The following is a 14,903-nucleotide window of genomic DNA, read 5'->3' as shown; positions in this document are numbered from 1 at the left end:
AATGTGGGAACATGCTTCAACTCCCTATCATTACAAATATAGATAAAAAAGGTGTACACGTAGGCGTGGAAGGGTCAACTAAAGGAGAGGCTCAATTATTAAATCACATAATAATCCTCATAAAGTATATGATTTTAAAAAATAGTAGAAACACAAAAGATCCACCGACTCTTAACCATATTAAGGAAAAAATACAAGAAGATAGACTTGAAGAAAGAAAACTAGCTGAACAGAGAGTTCTATTAACAAACCATTTCAGAAAATGGGACAAGTTTATTTTCTAGGGATGCTGAGGCTAAGAAAGTTCAACCATACAGTTAGACTGAAATGGAGGGTAGGGTTGAGGGGAGGGAAGCAGGTCGCGCTTCCTGGGCTTGGATGGGATGTGGGGGGAGGGGCAGTTGGGATGGGAGGGCTTTACCTTGTTTACTCATTCAGTTCAATTGCGTCACTATGAATTATTTTGTTATAACTATTTTGTTCCTGATGACTCGAATGTTATATTCCGTATTTTTTTGTACAATTCTTTTTTGTATTATGAATAATTGTTTATTTGACTTTGTGAACAATGTTTTGTTAATTTACTATTGTATGTATGATTTTGAACTGAATGTTTTCATAAATACTACTTCAAAACAAACAAAACATTATTGCCGAAACAATTTGATTCTTTCTCTACATCATGTACATGTCTTCGTCAGCCGATTATCGCACCGCTATGCTGAACGAATTGTAGAACACATGGAATTGTTGATTTTAATCAAGAGAGAAAAATAAACAAGGATAACGCTGAAATATCATCAAAATCAGACGTTCAAAAATGAGAAAGTTATGACATTTTAAAGTTTCGGTTATTTTCACAAAACAGTTATATGCACGACTCAGTGATATGCTAATGAGAGAGTCGATGATTTTTATCACTCATTGTTTCTTTTGTTTTTATTGTTTGAATTATACAATATTTCAATTTTAACAGTTTATGTTACTTCAATAATTTTTCAGATTTTTTTTTATTTTATCAAACCCACAGCGTATAACTACAGTTTCGGACCATAAATCTGACTTCTTCTGTCATGTCTGTAGAGAGAAAGCAAAGGTAAGCTGAATTTGTGGGCCTTTTCTAAACATCATACTGCCCGTGACATGGACCTGGGAAGCGGGCGTGCTGGGGGTACTTCAGCACCCCCAAGATTTTTATTTCGGGTTGCTGCCTGTATTATTTTCCATAGGCAGCATCCCCAGGAATTGGACGGTGTGACAAAATGGGAAAAAATGTAACAAAAATTACCTACATTTCCTTTTATACCCCTTTTCCACTAGGGCCAGGGCAGCGTCAGGACAAGGCGCGGAATGTAATAATTACAATCCGCGACCCTTCCGCAACCTGTCCGGACATTCCTGGGAGTGCCGCACGCTGTCCTAAACCCTTCCTGGTGTTCGGGAAAATCAAAATTTGTCCGCATCCATATGTTGGTCTCGACCAAAATTTCGACGCGGATATTGAATTCCTGACACCTTCGGGACCTTGTCCTAACGATGTCCCGCCCTTCCTAAACCCTTCCGCGTATTCCGGAAACCATCCGCGATCAGGTCAGCTTCAGGTAGCAAAGAAGAAGCCATGCGGAACGTGCGGATTGGAATAAGAAGGCAAGCAGACAGTTCCAGGAACGTGCGGACAGGAATAAAAAGGCAGGTGGACTGTGTCAGGAACGTTCGGACTGGAATAGGAATGCAAGAGGAGTGATTCAGGAATGTGTGGATCCAATGCTAATATGTATGGAATTTGTGGTCAGTGCGCTAGATTGGGCAACGGGATAATTCAAGACCAGTAACGAAGTATGGGTTCAAGGAAGTCTGCAGGCACAGACCCTCATTGGAACTTTGATCAACAAGTGTGCCCCCACGCGAAGACTAGCAGACTAGGTTCAAGGGGCCTAATAAGATATCGCTAAACAAACCTGAGAACTTGATATTTCAAGCAGTGTTTTAAATATATAACGCGAGCGCGAAGCACGAGCTGATTCCTTTTTTTTGGGGGGGGGGGTTACAGACTTGAAGGAGGAATATTTCAAGCATTTTCTATTGATCCGAAAAGTGGACTTTTCAAATGTTTCTTGCAATATTTAAGCTGGCAATGATGCGAGCAGATTATTTCGTTCTGTACTGAACATTTCATGCAACGTTTGATTATGAACTAGAGTATTTTAATGTACTCGACTGAAAAAAGGATCGTATAGGCAGCGCTTGACTTTACGAATAGGACAAATATCATAACAAAATTAATAATACAGGTATAGATTTCAAACTGAAATTCAAGTTTATATTCCCATTGCATTTTAAGCACTTTGTTTGATCGTGAATGAGATGTCATGAATAAGAAATAAATGATAGCAAGTTTATAAATATCGCTTTCCTTTGAACGGCTCAAAACGATTTACAGCATATTATTACCCAGGATTCATTTCAATCCCGCATTAAAAGTGCACGATTTCCACACCCTGGGAAGCATTCCTTGCATTCATCGTAGCCTCAAAATGGCGCTGGTAAATTCAAGCATGCAATAACTTTCGCATCCATCCGGGTACCCATTTAGCACCTGGGTTGAGAGTGGCAAGGTGTGCAATACGTCTTGCCAAAGGACGGTATATAGACCGCGGTGGGAATCGAACACACGACTCTCCGTTTACAAGGCGGGAGTCAGAACCACTACACCACGACTCTTAAAAAAGGCCTTCCTGAAAAAAGTCGTTTATAAAACATGTTTCTCATAAACATAAAATATGAGCGCGAAGCGCGAACTTCTTTCACACTTCAGGGACGAAAAGACGAAAGTACTTAAGTATTTTTCGTATAAATGAACAGCGTGCACAATCTTCTTAATCAAACTATTGAAAGTATGAAGAGCGAAATGAACCATTAATTTTTTTACAAATTGACCAACTGAAACGCTGATATTCTCCCCGTCTGTCAATTTTTTCACTCTTCTTTTTTTTCCACTCTTCTTTGGTTATTCCATTTTTTTCGTTTTACGCAGCCAATAGGGCGTAGAGATTTTGATTTGATTTGATTCATTTATTTATTGACGGTAAAAGCCCTGTTCAGCTACTAGGCTGGTTTACAAAGGGGCCGTGCAAAATAACAAATACATAAAACATGCATGACAATAGAGATACATATTATACAGAACTCAAAGAAAATAGGAATTACCGATGATACAATGATAAAGGAAAAATAAAAAGTAAAATCAAATTTCGCATTCGGCCTCCTGGAATTGCCAATTTACATTATCTTTCTATATTTTAATTGATACAAGAGGAGGCAAAGGCGATTAGACACTGGATTCACAATTCACAAACTGATATTTCTAATCTTACACATTCATAATCTCGGCCAATTATTTTCTGTTCATCATAGTGATTTTTTTCTTACTTGATTCTTTTTCACCTCATTTCAAACATCTATTTTGTTTGTTCCCATTTCTTTGTTTAATACTGAAAGGGGTAAGCCAGCAGCAGGGAGAGGAGGGCCGTATCAGCACGGCATCCCCCTTGTTTGTCTTTTTCACCATATCATTTTTTAAGTTTCCCTTTCTATTTCACTTATTTTTCTTCTGTTTATACTTTTTTTAAAGGGGGGAGCGAGACCACCTCGCCCCTTGGTCCGCATGTGCCTGTCGAATGCAATTTGCATCCTTACTTCCCGTTTTCTTGGTCTTTTATGATATATGTATCAATTTGTACATCTATTTGCCAAATAAATTGAATTTAATCGAATTGAATGTGTGGAAAAAATATTAAAAAGTAATGTTTTAAAGGGAGCCTCGACTTTGCTATGAACATATGCATTCATTTTAAAGTTACCTTAGATCTGAGATAACTTATTGTTATGTATAAAAATGCACAAAATCTGCTTTCAAAAAGTGAATGATACATTACACCGACACACACAATTATTTTTAGCCTACATATTTCAACAATCAAAAAATGTGGGCGTGAAGCGCAAGCTGAACATTTTTTTTATTCCAACCTAAATACAGGGCATTCTAAGCACCTTTTAAAATCACGAACAAGATACGGTTATATGACTATACACTTAATCTGAGCGCGAAGCGCGAGCCGTAACGAAATTTGAGATTTCACGTTTTGTAATTCAGGAAAAGGATGGATAATTGGATAAATGGATAACATTCTGTTACGATACTGCAACAAATAACAATTAGATTTTAAAATATGAAGTTTTAAATTTTCCTTTTTTTATTACAGGAATTATACATAAAATAAAACAAATAATGATCTTACATAAATCTCTTGAAGTGTCCGATGTAAAATCCCGAAGTGATGATGCTATATCCAAGTAATAATCCAAATGATAAAAATCCCAGTTGACTGGCGAAAATTCACAATGATGGCGATGATGAAACTGATGTTGAAGTCCGATGAATAATAAGAGTCACTGCAACGAGTTGAAATGTCCGTGAAGACGATGTTGATGATGATTAACAGTCAATTTCAGCAATCCATGGGTTGAAGCGTGTTCATTGAACAGGTTGATGATGTTGATGATCTCGATGAGAACTGATAATTTCTCAAAATAACTGCAAACAGTTCATTGATGCATAAACTGCTCTGATCTGATCTGGTGAAGTGATCTCATATGATGTGATGTGATCTCCTGCTCTCATATGATGTGATGGTGTGATCTAATATGATGTGATGATCATCTTGAAAAATCTGCAGCTTTATACTAATTACAAGTGTTCTAGATCATTCTAAAATTTCGACTAATCTACAAGCTTCTAGAATTGTCTTCCAAAAGAACTTTCTCCTTTCAGGAGCAGTCAAAATCCAGAACACTCTTGAATGACCTCATTGAAATCAACAGTGTAAACAAAATACCTAAGCCTATTCATTTCCACTACCAATACAATTCTATTGTTTGGCTTTTCCTTATTCAACAGTAAAACTCCTTGGCCTTTAAATAGGCAAGGCCTGCATAATAAAAAGACATCCTGGAATGTTCTTTACAATTCTTGGCTATCCTTAAAGGGAAATAACTAATAGATAAATGTAATTGCTTTTAAAATTCTTTTACAATTATTCATATATGTAACACCTCCCCCACCGGGGAAAAGAAAGCTTTACCGTAGTAAAGGTTTCTTTATGATTATTTTTTCTTTTAACTGTTCAAAGTCATCTTGATAAATCATTTACAGTTATCGTGTACAAAATATAGTACTTAACGAACATGTTAAAATAAATGAACATCAAAGATGTTTTCTTCAAATGACACACTTGGTCAAAATCATGAATAATTTCACTTTTTATACTCTTGATAGAGCATCAGCAATTACATTATTCTTTCCCTTTATGTGTACAATTTTCAAAGGGAATGGTTGGAGCATTAGGCTCCATCTGTACAGTCTTTGATTCTTTGTTTTGAATTTCTCCAAAAACACAAGAGGATTGTGGTCTGTATAGACTGTAATCTTTCCATTGGTTAGATACACCTCAAACTGCTGAAGGGCTAGTACGAGACTCAGGGCCTCTTTTTCAATAGTTGAGTATTTCTTTTGAAACCGATTGAGTTTCTTAGAGAAGTAGCACACTGGTTTTTCGATGCCTTCTTCATCTTCTTGGAGCAATACTGCTCCTACTCCAACATCACATGCATCAATAGCTACTTTGAACGGCTTTGTGAAGTTTGGAGCTGCCAAAACAGGCTCATTCACCAAAATGGCCTTTAATTTCTCAAACGATCTTTGACTTTCGTCAGACCAAACATACTTCACTTTTGCCTTCAGCAGGTTTGTCAGAGGACTAACCACTGTACTGAAATTTGGAACAAATTTCCTGTAGAAGCCACTCATACCTAAGAATCTGAGCAATTCTTTCTTAGTTGTGGGAATTGGGAAGTCTAAGATAGCTTGTATCTTGGCTTCTCTTGGTAGCACTTGCCCTTGACCAACCACATGACCAAGATATGTGACTTTTGCCTTGGCAAATTCACTCTTCATCAGATTCACTACTAGATTGGCTTTGTCCAGCCTGTCAAACAGTGCTTGCAAATGATTCAGATGATCATTCCAAGTATCACTGTATACTAGGATGTCGTCAATGTATACGACACAATTGTCAAGTCCGGCAATCACTTGATTTGTCAACCTTTGGAAGGTTGCTGGTGCATTTTTCATTCCAAAAGGCATGACTTTGCATTGAAATAAGCCTTCAGGTGTGACAAAGGCTGATATCTCTTTGGCTCGGTCAGTCAGTGGCACTTGCCAATATCCTTTAAGCAAGTCTATCTTTGTGATATAGGCAGAATTTCCAACTCTATCAATACAATCTTCTAACCTAGGAATTGGATACGAGTCAGTCTTAGTTACTGCATTCACCTTTCGGTAATCAATGCAAAATCTCTGAGAGCCGTCTGGCTTTGGAACCATTACAATGGGAGAACTCCAACTACTCTGACTCGGTTCGATTATGTCATTATCTAACATAACCCGTATTTCCTTATTCACCATTTCCAACTTGCTTGGATTGAGCCTATAAGGATTCTGTTTGATAGGTCTTACATCACCTACGTCTACATCATGTACAGTTAAAGGTGTACGACCTGGTTTGTCTTTACATACATTCTCATATTCTCTTAACAGGCCAGATATATCATTTCTTTGATCTTCAGGCAGGTGTTTTAATGCCTCATCCATGTTTCCTAACATCTCTGAGTTAGACAACTTTACACCACATGGTTCGTTCTTGGATACATCTGTATAAGACAATTCATTATCTGTCTTTCCATAACATTCTTCTTCATGAACATCTACATGTTTTTCTTCTTCTTTGACCTGTGTTGTACCTATTGGCTGACTAGCCTCTCGCTCAAAGTATTCTTTTAACATGTTTACATGACAAACTCTTTGAGACTTTCTTCGATCAGGGGTACTGATCACATAGTTGACATCATTCAATTTCTTTTTGACTATGTAGGGACCACTAAACCTAGCTTTCAAGGGCTCACCTTGCAAAGGCAACAACACTAATACTTTGTCTCCAGGCTTGAAACTTCGCTCTTTTGCATTTTTGTCAGCTTGAGCTTTCATTTTTCCCTGCGACTCTTTCAAGTGTTCCTTAGCCACATCACAAGCTTTTGAGAGCCTTTCTCTAAACTTTGACACATAGTCTAGAAGGTTTACATCATCATCCTGAACCATAAACCTCTCTTTAATAAGCTTTAGAGGACCCCTAACCTCATGACCATAGACCAATTCAAATGGACTGAAACCTGTGGACTCATTCGGGGAATCCCTGGTTGCAAACAGTAGGAATGAGATCCCTTTATCCCAGTCTACGGGATAGTCTTCACAATAAGCCCTAATCATGGTCTTCAAAGTCTGATGATAGCGTTCTAACGCTCCTTGGGACTGTGGGTGATAAGCAGAGGATTTGATCTGCTTTATTCCCAACTCCTTCATAACTTGCTGAAATATTCCTGACATGAAATTTGACCCTTGATCAGATTGAATTTCCTTCGGCAGACCGTACCTAGTGAAAAACTGCACTAACGCCTGCACCACTGTCTTTGCAGTGATACTCCTCAAAGGTATCGCCTCTGGAAACCGTGTAGACAAGTCCATAATCGTCAGGAGAAATCTGTGACCCGACCTCGTTCTGGGTAAGGGTCCGACACAATCAACAAGAACCCTAGTAAAAAGGTTCATCAAATGCAGGAATGGGTATCAATGGAGCAGGCTTGATAGAAGGCCGTGCCTTACCAATAATCTGACATGTGTGACATGTCTTACAGAAATGCACAACATCTTTGTGCATCTTAGGCCAATAGAAATGCCTCATAATTCTATCTTCTGTCTTCCGAATACCGACATGACCTGCCATAGGTAACTCATGAGCCATTTTCAGAATATCTGTGCGGTAACAAGGAGGAACTACAACCTGGTGAATTATACACCAATCTTCATCAGCTGGTCTCCGGGGAGGTCTCCACTTCCTCATCAAAATGTCATCTTTGACATAAAAGCACTCAGGAACCTTATCAGCCTCAGCCTCAGAACATGCTTTCTGTGACAAGCTTTTTAATTCTGGGTCTGCCTGTTGTGCCTGTACAAGGGAGGATTTACTAAACAAACTACCATTGTTAGCAACAGAGCCTTCAACACTATCCCCATTCAAATCCTTGAAAAAGGTTTCAGCTAACCAGACATCAGTACTCTCCTCTACATCAGCAGATTCCGCATCATCCTTTTCAGCTCTACGAGTCTGAGACCTAGTAACAACACAATCCGGGAAAATCCCAGGAAAATCTTCCTGCAACAATTCAGTTTCAGCTACCTCAACGGGCTTTTCCGAAACCACTGGAGATGCAACAACTTTATCTCCAGCCAAGTCGTTACCTAACAAGAAATCAACACCTTTCATGGGTAATTCTGGAACGACACCAACAGTCACAGGACCACTAACTAGGTCACACTTTAAGTCGACCTTATGCAAAGGAACCGACATGAAATTTGGGCCAATACCTTGAACTAAGACGTTGGCATTCTCTGAACTCTTCGGAGGAAGAGCCGAATCCCCTGGCACCATCAGGGACTGTGCAGCCCCTGTATCCCTAAGGATCACCACTGACCTACCAGCAGCACCAGTCGAACAAGGAGATACTTCACCATCATGCAAAAAACTTCTAAAAGTTTCATCAACCTGTTTAACTTTATCAGCAAATACTAGAGAAACACTCTCAACATCTTGATTGGGCTCTGATGGAACAAACTCCATCGAGGGAACACTTGTTTGCTTGACAAAACCCATGTCTTTCTTAGTTTTGGTTGGCATTCCAACCAATTTCCAACATGATTCTTTCAAATGTCCCGATTTATGACAATGAGTACAAATTTTGGAACTACGACTCTCAGACCGTTTGGTTGATTCTGTGCCCCCACTAGCCTGATCCTTATTAGCGTCTTTGTCCTTGCTTGCATATTTTCCCTCACTAGGTTTATTGTGGGATTCAAATGACCCTTTACCTTTCTTTTTCCAATAATTCTTGAAAGGAGGCCTATCTCCACTACCTTTATGTGTGACCTCAAATTCATCAGCTACTATGGCTGCTTTACTGACTTCAGTAACTCTATGGTCATCTAAGTGAGATTTAATGCCAAAAGGAAGACTCTTTTTGAATTCTTCTAGGAGGACAACTTCCCTAAGGTGAACAAAATCTTTGTCAACTTTCAGTGATCTGTACCACTTATCGAACATCATTTCTTGTTCCCTAGCAAATTCAACATACGTCTGGCCTGATTGTCTTTGAATGTTCCTAAATTTATGTCTGTACGCTTCTGGTACTAACTCATATGCATTGAGAATTGTTTCTTTTACTGTAGCATAGTCACATGATTGCATTTCAGAGAGCGAAGAATAGACTTTTGCAGCCTTTCCAACGAAAACACTTTGGAGGAGAAGAGTCCAGTATTCCTCGGGCCAATTCAGTCTCTTGGCCACTTTTTCAAATGACACAAAATATGTATCAACTCCCTCTTCATCAAATTTTGGCACAAGGCGAATATTTTTCGCCACATCAAAGCCTTGGGGAGATTTATCTTTAACAGAGTTAGTATTAGTATTTGCATGAGCTAACTCCATTTCTTTCAACTTTAACTGGTACTCCAATCTCATTTTCTCCATTTCAATGTTTTCTCTGATTCTTTCCTTTTGAAGGTTTTCTTTGATTCTTTCCTTCTCAAGGTTTTCTTTGATTCTTTCCTTCTCAAGGTTTTCTTTGATTCTTTCCTTTTCCAATTCAATGTTTGCCAGTTGTATCTGAGCATCGTCTGAAATATTGATAGAAGTTTCAGACTCCTCTGTAAGCTTCATGTGACTAGCTAACAAGTCAATTATCTCTGCCTTCTTTAAACCCGGGGCTAGAGATACACCCAAACGATCACAAACTGTTATCAAATCATCCTTCTTCAGTGACTTCAAATGATCATATGACAATTCTGTCATTGCAAGAAATTCTTCAACATCAAATGAAGCCATAGTGAATATATACAAATACAAGCAAGTAATAACACAGTACAGTATATTCTAGAACTTTCCAAAAATCTCCAAAATATTTCCAATTCAAATTGAGATTTGTTTCAAATTGACTTTCGTCTCAAATTGGTTTTCGTTTCCAGGAAAAACTGTTTTTAATTTCAAACTGGCTTGTACAAATTTGGTTTTCGTTTCAGATTGCCTTGGCTTGTACAAATTTGGTTTTCGATTCCCAGACAAGCCCCCAAAATTATTTGTTACGATACTGCAACAAATAACAATTAGATTTTAAAATATGAAGTTTTAAATTTTCCTTTTTTTTATTACAGGAATTATACATAAAATAAAACACATAATGATCTTACATAAATCTCTTGAAGTGTCCGATGTAAAATCCCGAAGTGATGATGCTATATCCAAGTAATAATCCAAATGATAAAAATCCCAGTTGACTGGCGAAAATTCACAATGATGGCGATGATGAAACTGATGTTGAAGTCCGATGAATAATAAGAGTCACTGCAACGAGTTGAAATGTCCGTGAAGACGATGTTGATGATGATTAACAGTCAATTTCAGCAATCCATGGGTTGAAGCGTGTTCATTGAACAGGTTGATGATGTTGATGATCTCGATGAGAACTGATAATTTCTCAAAATAACTGCAAACAGTTCATTGATGCATAAACTGCTCTGATCTGATCTGGTGAAGTGATCTCATATGATGTGATGTGATCTCCTGCTCTCATATGATGTGATGGTGTGATCTAATATGATGTGATGATCATCTTGAAAAATCTGCAGCTTTATACTAATTACAAGTGTTCTAGATCATTCTAAAATTTCGACTAATCTACAAGCTTCTAGAATTGTCTTCCAAAAGAACTTTCTCCTTTCAGGAGCAGTCAAAATCCAGAACACTCTTGAATGACCTCATTGAAATCAACAGTGTAAACAAAATACCTAAGCCTATTCATTTCCACTACCAATACAATTCTATTGTTTGGCTTTTCCTTATTCAACAATAAAACTCCTTGGCCTTTAAATAGGCAAGGCCTGCATAATAAAAAGACATCCTGGAATGTTCTTTACAATTCTTGGCTATCCTTAAAGGGAAATAACTAATAGATAAATGTAATTGCTTTTAAAATTCTTTTACAATTATTCATATATGTAACAATTCCTACATTAATAATTTGATATTCTGATCTGAAACTGGAACAAGATTCGTATCTAAATAAACGTGCGTGTATGTGTTCAGATTCAAACCTAGAATATCGACATTCTAATTGCATTCTTTTGTATAATATCAATAATAAGATCGCGATGTGCGAGCTAAAGATATTTGATTTTCCGATCTAAAAATATGAATTTAAGCGCAAATGCGAATTGGATATGGATTGCGCTTAATAAATCTATTTATTTGCTTGAATTGTTGTGTTGTTGTTTCTTTTTGATATGTTATCTTTTAGCTTTGAATATTCCTTTTATATTCCTTCGGGTTTTTTCAACCGAAGTATGAGAGAGCGTGTATTTTTTTTTCAAATCCTTTCATTGTGTGCTACAAAGGTTATGATGCCTTTTGAACAGTGCCATACAGATGGGCGGGGGCTCGGGGATGCTCCCTCCCCCCTCAATTAAAGAAAATCATGACCACGAAAAATAGTGGGAAGGAAATAAAAGGAAAAATAGAAAGTAAAATATGATATAATTTTCTGAATATTATGTCCAAATCTATAACAAAATGTGATATTGTAATAAAGGAGTGGGAATATATTTGCGCGCTCGCTTCGCTCACAACTTTTTAATACATTTTACCCGATCAGCCCTATCTAGCTCCTTCAAAATTGACTCAATACACCATTGCCATTGGAGGACATGAATCCCTTCCTGTTGGTCCTGTCAAGCATACAATCTAACTTGGTGAACTGAAGTAATCAACAACCCCTTGAAAAATGGATTCATGCCTTTTAAAGGACAAGTTCACCCCAACAAAAACTTGATTTAAATAAAAAGAGAAAAATCCAACAAGCATAACAATGAAAATTTCATCAAAATCGGATGTATAATAAGAAAGCTATATGACACTTTAAAGTTCCGCTTATTTTTATGCATAACTATAGGTGAATAAGTCGATGATGTCCATCACTCACTATTTCTTTCGTTTTTCTATTGTTTGAATTATACAATATTTAATATTCATATATTTGACAATAAGGACCAACTTGACTGAAAAATATATTATTAAATAATGCTAATTTCATATGTTCAGGGAGAAATTAATCGTTGTATCACTTAACAATGAGGACAAAAATTATAATATTTCATATTTTGTATAATAAAATACAAAAGAAATATTGAGTGGATGACGTCAGTCTCCTCATTTGCATACCAGCCAGGATGTGCAGATAACTGTAATGTGAAATTAAGCGAAATTTTAAAATGTCATAACTTTCTTATTATACATCAGATTTTGATGAAATTTTCAGTGTTATGCTTGTTGGATTTTTTTTTTATTCAAATCAAGATTTTCTTAGGGTGGACTCGTCCTGTTAGGTACCATGACATGATTTATTTCACATTATAAAAGGATTTGAATTTTGAATAAGTTTTCCCACAATTAATAATGCAAATCCTCTTGCTTGGGTTGACAAAAAGTCTTCTTTTCTTACTTATGAACGAAAATTCAAAGGAAAAGCGGTTGAAATTAAAAAAAACAAAATAATTCAAGTAAATAAATAAATTTGTAAATAAAACTTGACAACATAATTCGAAAATTATGGAACAGATGATGAAAATGTTAACTGATCATCATAATACTCATATTCTTCATGTTCTGTCATTCTGGCGCAAGCCTCTCTTTGAACCTCCGACAAAAACGTCCCGTGCTCGCAGAATGCTGCACGAACAAAGATTTTTTTAATTGCATTTCAAAGATTAGATTTCAGAGTATTTATTATAATCAAAATATAGTTATCATAATTTGAAACAATTTTTTATAGACTTTTCAAAACTTTCTCGTTTTTTTGGATACGCACTGTATATCTATGTTGTTTTATATCAATAAAGCTAAGAAGTGTATATACATATATATATATATATATACATATATATATATATATATATATATATATAATTGTGATGAGCAAGGACCTAAACATTGCGTGGGTGCTTCAGTTAGTGATATATTGGCGAAGAAGCTCAAAAAGCATTGAAGCGGGAGACGTAGCCTGGATTTCTTCAACTTTTATTAATACAAGCTTTCGGCCATTTAGTTCGGCCTTCTTCAGGTATCTGAAGATGTAAAAGACATAATGGCTTTACATGTAATATGCATATATTTGGATTAATTTACTAAATAGAGGTATATCTTAAAAGAATATGTTTTACATCGGTAATGTTTAATTAGGATTATCCAATAGCTATTGAAATTAATTAAGTTTACGCAGATTTTTATTACGAACATTTTTTGAAAGTATTGGGTTATGTGTGTTGTATAATACATATATCTCAAAATGTATAATAATATATAATAGTATATATATCTCAAAATAATACATATATAAGGTATTGATTCATATATACATTCGTGTCTAAGCACGTGAACTTATGTATGTAATCACACTCGCAGTCACATACATACATAGGCGCAGACACCCAAACCAACCCTACTCTAATTGGTAGTGCTGGTAATTACACAACGTATCATATAATAGGTAGAGGTAACAATGATATATGTGGTTCTGCGATAAATAAATGATGTATACAAAAAAGATACATTATAAATGTCTGATTTCTTACCTCCAAGTTTTACTGTAAGTGCTTGACCAGGTTGGTGACCAGATGGTGACCAGATGGCCGAAAGCTTGTATTAATAAAAGTTGAAGAAATCCAGGCTACGTCTCCCGCTTCAATGCTTTTTGAGCTTCTTCGCCAATATATATATATATATATATATATATATATATATACACATATAGTTACCTTTGAGGAGAGATTTCTAAATGTTCAGTACCTCCAGTCAAAAAATCGTCCATCCATGGAAGAGAGTAGAGACTACTGAGACCGGGTGCGCAAGTATGACTGTATGTGTATAATTATGGACGTCTACCGGGATAAAATAAGGGCACTTATGCGTGTGTGTGTGTCCCCCCATCGATCTTTCTCTCCTACCATTACCAAATGCAATATACAAAAGTTTCCCCTTAGGTAAAATATATTAACCTATATATGCATTTTGTTCGGGCATATGTGCGTGTACATAATTTATGTACGCCCTTCTGAGCTTGCCAATCCCATGCAGTATAGACTAAAAATTCAAGATTTATTATTACTATTGTTTTCATTAATACTACGAATTAATTTATTTGTTCATTCACTTACCAATCTTTTCTATTAAACTATAATCATCATTATTTTCATAATTATTCTGTTTTTCCTTCTCGCACTTTTCACTCCCTTTCACACAGCCCCCAAATCCAGTTTATTTTTTCTCTCTCCGTGCGGTAGCACAACATAGCAGAAGAAAGGTACTAAACGAAATGATTAATTGCAATCAAAACAAAAGGAAACAAAAAATGGAAAAATGAAAAAAAAATCAAAATGGAAGAAGAAAAGAAAAAGAAGAGAAAGCGGGAAAAATGAATGAGGAAAAAGAAGAAAAAGATAAGTAAAAATGATTAAAAAGAAGCAAAGAAAAAATAGAAGAAAAAACAAAAGAGGAAAGAACAAGACAAAGAAAAAAGAACAAGGAGAAAAGGAAAGAAAAAAAGAAAAGCTTAAGAAAATAGGCAGAAAATAGATAAAGAGAAAAGGAAGAAAAAAAGAAAAGAAGTAGAAAATAATAAGAAAAATAAAA

The 14,903-nt window shown here is 36.2% G+C and overlaps 1 protein-coding gene across 2 annotated transcripts in view; it reads right to left on the bottom strand.

The window, feature by feature from the left end:
• The window catches only part of LOC121421472 (alpha-(1,6)-fucosyltransferase-like), a 36,540-nt gene extending 22,470 nt beyond the window's left edge, over positions 1 to 14,070 (bottom strand). Inside the window, exon 1 of one of the 2 annotated variants that reach the window (XM_041616173.1) lies at positions 14,030 to 14,070. The gene's annotated coding sequence lies outside the window, so the exon portion shown is untranslated. Of the gene's footprint in view, positions 1 to 13,846; positions 13,868 to 14,029 lie in introns of those variants that run through there. The other variant, XM_041616174.1, reaches the window with a different exon arrangement.
• Between the last annotated feature and the right edge of the window lie 833 nt (positions 14,071 to 14,903).

Source organism: Lytechinus variegatus, chromosome 9 (assembly GCF_018143015.1).
Source record: "Lytechinus variegatus isolate NC3 chromosome 9, Lvar_3.0, whole genome shotgun sequence".
In the NCBI taxonomy this organism is placed as follows: Eukaryota; Metazoa; Echinodermata; class Echinoidea; order Temnopleuroida; family Toxopneustidae; genus Lytechinus; species Lytechinus variegatus.
This window is presented reverse-complemented; position numbering and strand designations above follow the sequence as displayed.